Raw genomic sequence first — 14214 nt, 5'->3', positions numbered from 1 at the left:
GTTTGGCATTTTGGCCATCGCCATCTTGGTTTTTTGCGACCAGTGAATGGAAGTGACCCTATTCAGAATGCTGAGGATTGACGCTTAGGTGGAGACGCCGTATACGGCTCTGGTAACAACCTGTCAATCACAAGGTAGCCCCGCCCTACAGCATAGCCTGCTTTATGGTCTGTGTGACGCTAAATGGACCATGATTTACTAAATGAACATCATGCTGTATTGAAGAAGACTTGATACAAGTGATTGAGACCATAAACCCATGTTTATATTTACTGAGGGAATAAATCAAGAGAGAAGTCGAGTCATTTTCTCATAGACTTCTATACAATCTGAATTCTTTTTTCAACAGAGTCGCCGGTTGAAGGCACTTCAGCATTGACTTCACCTTTTTTTTATAGATTGCCGCCTGGAGTGAATATTTATTTTTTCCTTCATTCTCAGGATTCAATCATAAATTAATTTTAATTCATACTATTTAAAAGGCCAAGTGCTTGGCCGAATGAAATTACGTTGCAACTGGCTCAAGAATGTAATAAAAAAAAGAAGTAACTTGAGTAAAAGTAATAATTATGTAAAGATAGATAGGATAAAAGTTGAATGTACAGAATTAAATTGCACATGTAGGATAAAATTGCACGTATAGGATGAAATTGCATGTTCCAGGTACGAGTCATTGCAGTTTCCATACTAGATAACAAATGAAACTAGTCATTACATTCTATGGTGCCTCTGTAGAATGTGATGGGGGGGGGGGGGTTGCTCTCCTCACCTGTCGCAGGAAGTGCAAGCGCTGCTGGGCTCTCTTGGCTCGACTGTCTGTGATGTGCACCCCTCAGGACATAATGCAGGTGACTGACTCCACAGTGGTGCCGCTGATCTAGACGGTGATCTCTCTCTCTCTCTCTCTCTGCTTTGTTAACATTCAAGGACAGATTGTTGGTGCCGCACCAGTCCATCAGTCGTTCCACCTCCTCCCTGTAAAGACAGCTCCTAGTCATCCCTGATGGACTAATAGCATTGTGTCATCTGCAAACTTTATGATGTGGGTCATCAGAGTAAACAGTAGCAGACGCGGGACACATCGCTGCTCAGCGAGATGGTGTTGGAAGCGTTGAGCCGGTTTTCACAGGGTCAATGCTAAGTAGAGATGCAAAGAGGCCATCTCCAGAGTAAGAAGCCACAGACTCAGGTAGACGGTGCCTACATGTCTATAATTAAGCCGGATTTTAACCTATTTTTCTCGTCAACAGGAAAGTCGACCTGTCAGTGTGGCCAACACTAGCCGAGCAGCAGGATTAACTGCATAGAAATAAATCAAGCTATCTTCAGGGCAGGGCAGCAGGCTCTGACATGTGCTAACTCAGCATCAGTGTGCAAACCTATAATTAGCCCCCAGAGGGTTTTACATTTAGGCGCACGGCAAGACTCCCCCAAACTCAAAATAGAATAAGTGAGCAAGTAAACCAGTGTGGTGCGTCAGTGCCTGAATGAATACACCGCTGCTGTTGGTGCAGGAGGATTAGCTTGAATTACAGCGACTTAAACTAAAATAGTCACAATAGTTAATTGTGGCAATTACCTATTTATTGTGAAGCCAAAAGTGGCTAAATAGTGCTGACTCGGCACTGCAATTAATACCTGTTAGACCTCCCGACCTCGAGGAAGGATAGAGAGGCACCGAAAGATTGGCCATTTTGAATTCCTTGAATGGTTTTGGAAAAGCTTTTGTACTTCCTTCTTTTTGGTTCTCAGTTATTTCTCATAATAGTATTTTGTGATAAATAAATGAAAGACAAAGAAGCTTGTCGTGAACTTTTTTATTTTAGCTTCATCTGATTCGGAGGTATTATGACCAACGTACAAAAGGCTGAATTATTGAAATAAAATACTTTGTCAAGTGAAAAGAAGTCTTCCTTTTTATGAAATAAGTCTTAAGTAGTGATTTGTCTTTTGTCACTTTGATGTTTTTCTCCTCTTCAGCCTCAGTCTTGCCGCTCCTTTCGTTTCTCTATTTCGTGCCTCCTCGTCTCCTCTCTCCTCGGTCCTCTATGCCTGTGACCCGAAAAATCGATGTCGACATCTTGATGGATGTCTCAATTCCTCAAACGCGTCTTGAGCAGAGAGAAGGAGGCTTGCTGGAGGAGCTATAAGTGAGCAAGCACACACACGTGTGTCCTCTGCGGAAAAACCTTTTGTCGGAGCCGTGACCCCGACAACATTGGACGGATGACGTTTGATCGACGTTGCTTTAAAATGATGGATGCCTTGACCGCTCTCTGCCGTCTATGGTGTGGGTCTTGAAGTTTGAGGGCCTGTCGTACCTCATCCGTCCTCTAGCTGCCCTCCTTGAGTTTCTCTCCTCCAGAGATCACCTGCCTGCTTATCTGTCTCAGATTCCTTCATCCGCCTCCTCCAGGACACTTTATTAACGGTAGTAACGCAGAGGGCCGATGCTGACAAGCTGCTTTTAGTTGTCTGTGTCTACCTTGTCTCTGTTACCTGCCTGACACATGTTTCCCTGATTTCATGACTTTTTGCAATTCACCATTCATTTCCACTGGAATGTCCACTAGTTATTACATTTGTATTTGAACAAGAGCAGATCTAGAGCATCCTTTTGACTTGACATTTTGCGAATACCTTCTCCAGACGCTGTTGTGGCGCCACATGCTTGTGGGCTTCACCAGTAAGATAACGAATACGTTTTTATTCGCCCATCTCGCTTTACTAGATAATCTGCCTTTAAAACCGATTGCTTTTGCTGCTTTGCTGTGTTTTTATTGGCTTGTAAACCGGTGGAGAGACATCATCAAAGCTACTTTGACACTAGTGAAGTTGTAAATACCGTGATAATAAAAAGCACCCAGCGGAGCACTTGACACAGTTTTCTCCAACATATTTGTTTCTTGTAGTGCCAACATATTTAGGGGCTGATGCTCTCACCATAGAGGCTGAAAACGGACAAATCTCAAACATCTTTTTCCAGTAGGAAGAGCAACAGTTGTCAAGTACCAGATGTGGGGCAGTACGGAACAATACATCCATAATGGGTTCTTGAAGAAGTATGAAGGAAGAGTTAAACAACTTTTACGTGGAGAGGAGAGCACCACAGGGTTCATGTTCACACCTATAAGGCCAACCATTTTATGGGGTTTCTAGTGGATTATATCTTCCATAAACATTGACCTTAATGTCGCTCATAACTGCTCTCACATCACGTTATTGATGCTCCCTGAGCTTGGCCGCTTTTCTTCTCACGAGTAAATATTGGGTGTCCTCTGTGCAGGTCTTCATGGTACAGCGGAGTCTCGGTTTCCAGCTCTAAAAAGGTGTCATTATGCTAAAAACTAGTTTATCAAGTGCTTTCTGAGCATGTCTACAGGCAAAAGGGTTCATACAGGTCATGGGTGCACACAAATAGTTACACATTTCACGTTTCCGCCCAAGCACACCGACACCTTGAAGTGTCGATCCTTAACATTTCAGTCCTGTTGACTTAGAGCAAAGGAATTGTGCTCGGAGTTTAGCAGTTTTTTTGTTTGATTCATGGCGCTTCAAGTTGTGTGTGCATAGTTCCCTTTTTTGTGTAGAGAAAGAGAAAAACTGTACCAAAGCAATATTTCCGGGAATCTCGCCTCAGACACCCCGTTTGTAAAACTGCAAAAATATAAATATTGCAATACTTTCATCAGTGAGCTCAAACATCAGAGTGTGACCTCCTTCGGAGATTGACAGTGACTTAACAGACATTTCCTTAAACTAAAATCTTGGGGAATTCCACTTTAAAAACCTTGGAAACTTGGTTTACAATCTTAAGTCACTATTTATAACCTTAAAGGTTCTCTGTAGGTTATTCAGAGCATTAATAAAGCTGCAAACATGTGAGAGAATAAAGTCGCTCTCCCTCTTTGCTTTAAAATAAAACTGAAATGAATTTAACTTACTTTTTTAACCAGTCAATATTGTTTCAGTTTAGATATCTTTTTTATTTAGTCTCAGTTTACTAAGAATATTTTTCACAGCTTATTCTTGTTTAATTTTGGTTTTAGTTTACTACAATAACCCCGGTCCATACTTTTAATTGATTATGTTTGGATTTCCACGTATAGGGAGGTTTTTGATATCAGATGGATTTCCCTGAATGGTCAAACCAGATGCTCAACATACCGTGGCTGACTTCCTGTAATAGGGCTGTCGCCTTGAAGGAATTTCCCATGCGGGGATAATGATTTGCTCAACAGCACTGCATGCGGTATTATTCCCTTTTTCCCCCTTCAGTTATCCTGATTTTAGTGTATAATAAGATTTATATTGTTTGGCTATTATTTGGTATATTGCTGTTTTTTTAAAATGATTAAGATGACAGTTTTAAAACTAATTTGGGTCAACGAACGCCTCAGGGTTTCTCAGGAAGAGCTGGAAAGCGTTGCTGGGGAGAGAGAGGTGTAAGAGCCATAGGCCACACTTAATAAGATGTGTTTGGTGATTTAGTAACAAAATGTTGAAATGCTCCTTTAGTTACACTACTACCTACGTCACAGCCAATAGCCCTCAGTTGAGGTTAATCTGCGGAGCAAGACAGTTTTTTGACCGTTTTTTGACCGTTTTTTGACTGAGCTTATTGCCAATACACAGACTGTAACAGTAGTGGTTATGTGGATGAATGGACAGAGAGAAGATTGATGTATGGAATACCCTGCTGAGCCTGCTGACCCCCAATAAGCAGAAGATAACGGATGGATGGATTTCAACAACCACCACCAACTGTGCAGCGCTGAGCGCAGAACAGATGCTCAACGCCTCAACACACTGCTGGCATTTATTGTGTTCATATGTGGTGCTCCCATTTCCAAGAATAAGAAAAGTAAAAGAGAACAATAATAACTTTAATTATATAGCACCTTTAAAAACAGAGTTTATAACGTGCTTCAACTGACAAAGCAACAAAAGCAAGGAGATAAAACAACAGAAAGCTCAACAGTGAGGCCCAATAAAGCAAGACAAGCTAAGGTCAGAGTTAAACTCTGATAAAACAAGCAATAGATCAAAAGAATAAAACCAATCTATACGATTAAAATAAATAAATAAATAACAGCGGTTGCTTTCCATTCCCTGCAGTTGGGTTGTTCAAATGATACCTCACAAGAAGTTATTCCCAAAGTCCAGCTGACAATTTCCGCTCGTTACGTGCAGACAGTCTTAACAGAAACAACTCAGTTAGGTTTGGGCAACACATGCAGCTGGTTCAATTTAGGAAAAGATCGTCTTTTAGGTTAAAATAACGTACGGAAGTGGTGTTACTGAAGTAAGTGAGTTACGTGACAAATAAATCAACATTGACTTCTGGTTTCAGAAGGTGAAAGATCACCGTCGGACCCATCCACCTCCACTAGCGCCCGCCCTGTGTGGGCTTCTGCAGTCTTATTACTTCTCGATTACGTGGAAGAGATACGAAATCATTGCGTGGGATATCTACGAATTACGGCGCATTATTTTTCGTGGTCAATGCTACGTATGCTGGATGATGACCAGCCTGCACTATTGCAGTTAGTGCGACAAAACGGGACTCATATCTAGTTGCTCATTCTATTATACAAAAAAAACCCAACGATCAGCTAGTGTTGTTTTGTGCAGGTTCACTAGAAACTCCTTCAGCTCAGACTCCAGCGGGTCCTTGACCTGCCTGCTGTGGACAGACCAAGATCCGGCTTCGCTGCCACCTTGGTCCGGTGGAAGGTGGAGAGCTCTGCGCCCTAGCAGCAGCGCCGCCTCCTCCTTCTCCTCCTCCTCCAGGAGCAGAGCTTCTCCTCTCTGCTCCTCCAGTCCCCGCTGAAAAACCAACACCGACAGCACGCTGTTGTAGGACCCAGGCCTCATTGCTGGGCCCCGCTGGAGGGAAGGGAGGCATGGCAGAACCAGAACCAGGAATAAACTTACCTCAAAGGGGCTTTGCAATCTGCAAAGAATAAGACACCGTCTGCCTCTCACACCATGTTCCTACTGGGCCTCTTATCACACCATGTTCCTACTGGGCCTCTTATCACACCATGGTTCTGGGTGAAATGATTTGGAGGAAGTAGTGTGTTGTTATTACCGTTGACCACATTTGGTCCCTGCTGAAAGTCAACACCGACACCGCGCTGCTGGAGACTTATTACTGGGCCCTTTTGAGGGAAGGGAGGCACGGGAGAACCCGAACCAGGTCTGAGCATTTCAGACTGTCAGAGCCTGCTCCCCCATGTTGTTCATTCTGTACACATGACATCTATTGCACTTCTGTCGATCCTGGGAGAGGGATCCCTCCTCTGTTGCTCTCCCACAGGTCTCTCCCTCTTTTCTCCCCGTTAAAGGGTTTTTTGGGGGAGTTTTTCCTGAATTGAAATAAAATAAGATGTTTTGCAAAGGGAATCTGGTGATCGGAAACACATCCGGTTTTGTACAAAATCAACACAAAAGTTCCTCGTAACCACATTGAGTGATAAGCTGAGAGAAAGAAAATATCGCTGTTGGACACATGTAATGTATGCAATATATATATTCAACCAGGATATGGTTGCAAACTGGAGGAAAATAATTTGATATGACTGAAGAAAAATGACGTTCATATGAAGTCGTGCTATGCTGTTAAACTTTAACTCGCTGCAGAGTGAGTGTCAAACTGTGATTGGTGTGCACGCTTGTCAATAGTCAAGTCTTTGATATCTATATAGCCCAGTAAACTTGCCTCAAGGGGCTTTCAATCTGCAAAGAATAAGACACCGTCTGTCCTTAGACACTCCCGATTCAAAGGTAAAATGACAACAAAAACAATCAGGGCCTCGCACACCATGTTCCCACTGGGCCTCTTACCCATCACGCCATGGTTCTGGGTAAAATGATTTTGAAGTCGGAGTGGCTTGTATTACTGCCAACCACGTTGTGTGTCCTTGTGACTGTTTGGTTACCAGGGAGCTTGTTATCCGCAGATGTGCTTCATTGTAACATAGTATTAATGCTTTAGCTGCAAGTTCAAAAACAGGGGAATTGTGACACTGGCAGGATGAAAAGGGAGAAACAAAAAGGGAACTTTAGTAGACTGTTTCTTTTCATACTGTCTTTACTCGGATTGCTTTTGACATGGTCCAGCGACGGTCGGGAATAACACTTCAGGCTCGAAGATTTCATTGCGACTGAGGTCACTCTTGCACGCTCGAACACTTAATATTGTGGCTCTCCTTCAACTCACAGGCAACAGCGATACGAAATGTTCTATTAATCTAATCTAATAGGACACAGATGTTTTTCAAACTTGCCGGACGTGCACACTTACACTTACACAGCGCATAGTAAAAAGCATTTGGCGACCGCTCATATCTGACAATGTTCAAACGCATGAACCCAGAGGACACATATTTGAAGATGTCTGGCGAACAGACAACAGGGGATGCACCCAAACGCAGACAAGCACGAGGAGCAGAAGGATTTTAAAACCTGACTTTAATAAAGAAATGTCCAAAACAACTGAAACCGACAACTGACAGACAAAAGACAGGACTACAAAGTACACGAGAAACTAATCAGAGAACAAGACAAGGGGAACAGCAAGGCTGATGAGACAAATCCAACACAGAAAAAGAGGAGGAGGGAAGACCGCAAAGACAGGAAGTCAGACAAACACAGGACACCAGAGGCAGGGAACTTCAAAATAAAACAAGAAACAAACTGAACCAAAACCCAAGAGCACGACAGTCCCTGTCTGACCTTGTCCCTTGTGAACATTACTCCGTCTGCATCTCAGCTCCACACCTTTTTTAGCAGCTCTTTGTGTTCACTTTTCCCAATGGGTGATCATGAAACGCAGATATCCGACCATAATCATTATTTTATATAATAAATACACGGTAGCAGCTCATATTTTAGGGTAAAAAAATCATTGTGCACATGCTTATGTAAACTGTGTGTGACCGTGGCTAAGTGGAGAGCAGGGCCGTTCTGCAATCAGAGGATCGGCAGTTCGATCCCCGGCTCCACTGGTCGCATGTCAATGTGTCCTTGAGCAAGACACTTAACCCCAAGTTGCTCCCGTAGCTGCCTACGGTGTACAGATAGATACTGAATTGTAAGTCGCTTTGGATAAAAGCGTCTGCTAAATGACTAATGTAATTTAAGCTCCCGTCTGCATGAGTGACGCTTTAGAAGTAAAGTAACAGTAACTGCTGGATATTTAAAAAGGCAATAAAAGGCGTCATATTCCCTCATTTACCAGCCATTGCTGCTATTCAGGGCACCCGAAGAGTGAAGACTACTAAAGTTGCCTCTGAGATCACAGTTTTTCTTCTCAAGGGAGAAGTAGAGTCATTTCCTCACAGACTTCCATACAATTGAAATTTGCAACCAGAGGAGTCGCCCCTGATGGCCAGTAGAGCGAATGCACGTTTAAGACACTTTCGAATTGGCTTAAACATTCTTTAACGTTTCAGAACCGGAGGTTGCCGCCTGATTTTATCATGAGGGTCGATGGGGATTGACTTTTGGAGCCTCAAGTGGCCATTCGAGGAACTGCAGTTATTGGCACAGCAATTTGCATTCCCACTTTCACTCTCAACCAAACCGGCATCACCATACCCACAACTAAAGCGAGTGCAAAAGTGCCTCAGAGTGTCAGCTGGGGTCGACTCCAGCCCCCCGTATCCTCTAAGGATGAGTGGTTTTAGATTGATGAATGTTTAAAAGTGCTAAACTTTTTGTTTTCCTTATATTATTAAGTTGCATGAAATCTGCCAGTAAACAGAATAGAAGTAGTAAAGGTTGTGAACTGGAAACAAAACAAGTCGGCTTGGTCATCTAACCATCTACAATGGAAAAATGGAGAGAGGTTTTCAGGAATTAAATTGTTCTTTCATGTCAGCTACCATCGGCCATGTTGTCCGGAGACGAAGACAAGCATTCGCATGTTATGGGGAATATCTGAGCTGACGGCAGAAACAGCTGATCAGTCATACGTTTGCTTGGTCAGAATCTACTCGGCAAAGGCGTTTCCACATCACAGTTAGAACATCAACTCTTTTTCGACTAAAGCAAAAAAAACACCTCAAGCGAGTTTTATCAAATTTTGCGAATACAAATATTTGAATGGAAACACGTCTATTGAAGATGTTAAAATGAGACTCAAGAGGGAAAAGTAATCGATGCAACAAGGATTAAGAATAAATGGGATGGCTCTCTGAAGAAAACCCCCATCAGTCGAAGCTCAGTTTGAGAAAACTCTCTTTAAACCAGGGAAGGGCTGCACGAACTACAGCGTGGAGAATACATTCCTGAACCACTCAGGTGTTATGCATGCCGAAGAACAAACCAGCAGTGTAAAGGAAAGCTAAGGTGAGCGAGATGTGGAGGCCAACATGTGTTCAATGTGAAAAGGACGCCAAGGTTAAATGCTGCAGCTCCGGAGGAGTGCTTTGTGTTTGGAGGCTGCGTAGTACAGAGAGAAAAGAAGAGTTAAGGCTCCTTACACTGAAGCACTAAAGAAAGTAATGGGGCTGAAACAAACAATAGCAAATATACTGGAGAACGGGCCAATGTATTGCAGTCCAAAGTGACTGTAACGCGCCAGAGAATCAGGACCAACCCAAGAAGATTCCTTGAGATGAGACACATGAAAGCAGACCAGACGCCCGCGCTGCTGAATATAACCGAAGTTGGACAAAACAGTGGAAACAAGCTACGGTGGAATGCAAGACGCCTCAGCAGCCGATAGCCAAAAATTCACAAGGGAAATGTATAAATGAAGTAGTTCCAGGTGTAGCATGCGTGCGTGCAAGAGATGCTGGTTTGACCAGAGTTTAGTGTTTTAATCACAGGGTTTCTAGTCCTATTAGACACGGCAGAGCTAATAACCAAAAAGTTGGAGGTTGTGCTGCTTTTCTCGAAGATGGGTCGGCCTACAGGGAGTTCCTCTCTCCTGAGGGTTTAGAATGGTTCATTGTTAACATTAACAGCTCGATGAAGGAAGGAAATACTTAGTTGTAAATGTGTTAAATCTGTAAAACTGTTGACACGTTCAAGGAAAATGTCAGGGGCGGTGCAGAGAAAGGAAACATGGCGTGGAGATTTTAAAGCCCCGCAGCACGATTATGGGGACGCAATGACCGAGACAGTGAAGGGAATAAAGTAGGATGAACGATCACTGGTCTTCTTTGAGGACGGACAGAGTGCAGGAGTAGATATGAGTAGGGCGATGGCGTCATGCTTGGATCTCACGTTGGTGTGTAGTAGATATTCTACTTTTGAGTTTTGATGCGATTCATTCTTAATAATGCGATCAGTTCAGAAAGGTGCATCATAGGTGAGACCACACAAAGTTTAAGAGTGTTTTACGAAGTAAACAGACGCTCACATCAGAAGTATACAGTACAGGTAGTATTACTATGAAGTGTAAGTAAACAGATCTAGGGTGCTGTTCCTATGGAGCAGCAGATATTATATTTATTCTTGCTGTGTATTTTGTTTTACTCCTGCTGTTTTGTGTGTTATTTTTATTTGTTGACGACTATCCTGTATTTGATTGTTTGTGAAGCGCTTTGTAACAGCTATATGAAGTTATTATTATTATTAACAGTGCTACATGTTTGATCAACAGGTGGTTGTTGCCTGCATTGAGATTCCTCCAGTTTACACAAACTAAGATTTTCTGCCCGCACTGAATTCCAAATATGGGCCAAAATGACAGATAGCTGCACCTATCTGATATAAAGCCATACACTATGGCCTTCATCTAGTTTGAAGAAAATAATAAGAAATAGTCATCTTGTTCAACAGGATGGATACAAAAAAAAAGTCTTTTCAGTCACAGCACATAATGTTTCACGATCCAGTAAACATTGACAAGTTGGGTTGTGACTAATGAAATTAAATGATGTTATCCGGGTTGTTGAATGAAGTTTAACTGGAAATGGAAACGTGAGCAGCACAAACTGTCAGGATGCTTTCATTCTGTATGTAAAGAGCAAAACTGTCATTATTTTAGAGGTAGAACTATCACACAAACAATGTGGAACATATGGGACCAAAAACAACTTCCCTGAGTTTCACCCTCAGTGGGCCGGTTCTTCTTCATTTCACTCTTCGGCGGATCAACACTTTGTCCTCTGCAGCACTTCTCTCAAGCTGCAGATACTCGTTTCCTCTCCGCTTTAAATATGTCAGCTTCTCTGGACGATTCGTACCAGCAGGGCGTTATTCATCATTTATTGATGCAATGTTCACATCCTTTTTGCTAAATAATTAGGGATCACTTCGTCATAACGTTTTGTTTGTGAAATAATATAATTATATATATTTTTTAAGTTTACTGAATCTGCTCTTTTGATTTACAGAGCAAACATTGCCAGAAGAATAAATATTGGAAGTTTTCTCTTTCTCTTAAATTGCTTAGTTTTAAGTTAAAAACAGTTATTCACTGTAGAAATTCAGAAAGTGATAATAGTTGCTGATAAAAACGTGGCGACATGTGAATTAGGGGAGCACTGGCTACTTTGGGTCTGAGTAGATGCTCGTGGATTTAACTTAAAAACATATTTAAACTTCCTTATAAAATGGTTATGGTCAGCCTTAAAGCTGTATTGGCAAACATGTGCAGGAACAAAAAATCATTTTGAGTCTTTTTTTTCTGGTGAAATTGATGAATTGATGAATCCAAGGCCACTAGTTATTCACTCTCCTTAAAGCTCTGTTTTTCGTCTCCACCAACTCATGAAAAAAAGACCTCGTCACACCAGCATTTCAAATGGCACAATTTCACAACAAATTCATGCCATTCCACTGAAAAACTCTGGCGGGGTGGGGGGGTGGGGGGGGGGGGGGGGGGGGGGGGGGGAGGTAAACAAAGAAACCTTTATCCTCGATAAAAAGTCTGTGCTGATCCACAGAATCGTGAAATGTTATCAGAGTACACGTCTAAATTTAAATGTCCACATTCTGCATCACTATAACTGTCCATCCATCGGGACATAATAAGGATGAATCTGAAGATTCTGCGAGCCGGGCGGTTGGTTTCGTGCCAATTTGGAGGGACCATATCTCATAGTGATTTGTTACAAGGTTTACATCCCTGGTGCAAAGAGCACGATAGCGTTGCAGGAATGGTGGATTTTTAAGTGCTGAATCATACAGAATATCATGAAGTCATAGATCATTATAATGCTTTCACGACACTGAGGACAGAAGAATTTCACCGTTGAACTCCTGACGCTGCAGTGGGGCACTTTTTGAATAACACAGCAAATGCCCCTTATGATATCTCATGAATTATGATCTGGTTGTTGCATCACAGTAATAATACTAGATCAGTGTTCTCTCCACAGAAATTCTTCCCGGCCATTTTTATCTAATCACTACTGGCTCCAGAGAGCCGCGATGCCTTCGATAATGGCTTAATGTTGTACCTGCCTGTTTCCTGTGAATCACATGCCGATGTGTCTGGCAGACTGACGACAAGGCATCAGATATGAACCCGGTTCCAGAAAATGTTTCTAAGCAATTCTTTTTGCTGTGGATTCCTCGACAATCAGCGTATGTTTCGTCTCTTTGTGTTTCGTTAACTCCACTGATGTCTTGAGGTTTCCACTTTGGCAGATTTCAAATTGATTACAGTAGGGTCGCTTGGTTTCCTTATATTTTATAAAATGTTTGATGAAACTAGTTATTCGTTATGTTTTCTGGACAGGACCACCATTAACAGTAAACATGTAATATTTATTAGAACTGAGCTATGAAATGATATCGTAAAAAAGTTCTACTGGCATAAAAAGGGGAGAAATTAGTTGCAATAAACAAAGTATGTTTTAAATCCAACAATTGGTACCAAATGGCTGGCATTGATTCTGCAATAGCCATTCAATATATTTATTCTCATTGGTTCTCTCTTTATTAAGTTGTTTTCATTGTATGTGGCGGAGTCTGCCATTCCCATGGAGTCAAATGATGTGCACCAGCTCAAGAGATTAAACAACGCATACAGGCATTCCAAAAGATCACTGCACGCCATTTGTTTTAGAGGAAGTCGACAAGCAAATAATGAATAAAAAAAAAAGAATTGATCAAACAATAACTATAAAAATGTGCACACGCCGATGTCACTTATCACCATCTTGGGAGAGCAACAAGAAGCAGGATTTACACTCTGTTCTAGAGCTCATTCTCAGCCATACGCTAACATTTGAATTAATTCCCTCAACCATCATCACTCAATGCCCTAGAATCACATCGCAAATTTATAAAAGAAAATAAATAAATAAAAATACTCTAAGCAAGCTTTCATTTGTCTTCCACTACGGAGAGGAAACTGTCTAAAGTTGTTCCCGTCTCCAAACGGGATCTCTGCTCTTGGAAGAGTCTTGGCCGTTTCAAACTTCTTCCATTTTACAAATATGGAGGTGCTCTTGTGAAACATGTGCTCTTGTGAAACATTGTTTTGTAGCATTTTCTCAGATCTGTGCCTCAACACAAGCCTCTTTGTGAGCTCTGCAGGAAGCTGCTTCCACCTCACACTTAAGTTTATGCTCTGACGAGTATCGTCAGCAGAGAGACCTGATACAGACAGGTGTGTGTGTGCCTTTCCAAATCACGTCCAATCAGTTGAATTTACCACAGGTGGACTCCAATCAAGGTGAAGAGACGTCTCACACAGGATCAAGAGTAATGGGCGTCATACAAAGGGTCTGAATACTTATATCAACGAGATATTTGAGCTTTTTCTTTTTATTGAATTTGCAAAAATCCTTCATGCTGTTTAAGCATCGTCATCCTGGGGTACTGAGTTTGGATTAAAGAAGGGAAAAGAGTGACTTTAAATACGTTTTGGCATGAGGCTGCAACATAAAAAAAAGTGAAATCTGAACGCATTGTATACGGATGTGGTTTTTGGATTCTTACATTTCCAGGTAAAAGCTGAGCTCTTGAAGAGGCTCAGGCAGCCTGGTCTCCTAAAAATGATGTTTCCGTACAACAAAACTGCATTGTCCAGTTCGACAAACACAGGACTTTCACCCAGGAAACCGTTGTTTGTGTCCTCTTAAATTTACGTCTGAAACTTAAATAACGTATCAAACCTACTTATTTTTAGACAAACCATGATGTTTTACTAAAATCTAACAAAGCAGTCTTGACGGAAACAAGTAATCGTGTTGCGTTTCGGTTTTGTTTACATTTTAACACCAACCATGTGTATAAAACTGC

Source organism: Pholis gunnellus (assembly GCF_910591455.1).
Source record: "Pholis gunnellus genome assembly, chromosome: 7".
In the NCBI taxonomy this organism is placed as follows: Eukaryota; Metazoa; Chordata; class Actinopteri; order Perciformes; family Pholidae; genus Pholis; species Pholis gunnellus.
This window is presented reverse-complemented; position numbering follows the sequence as displayed.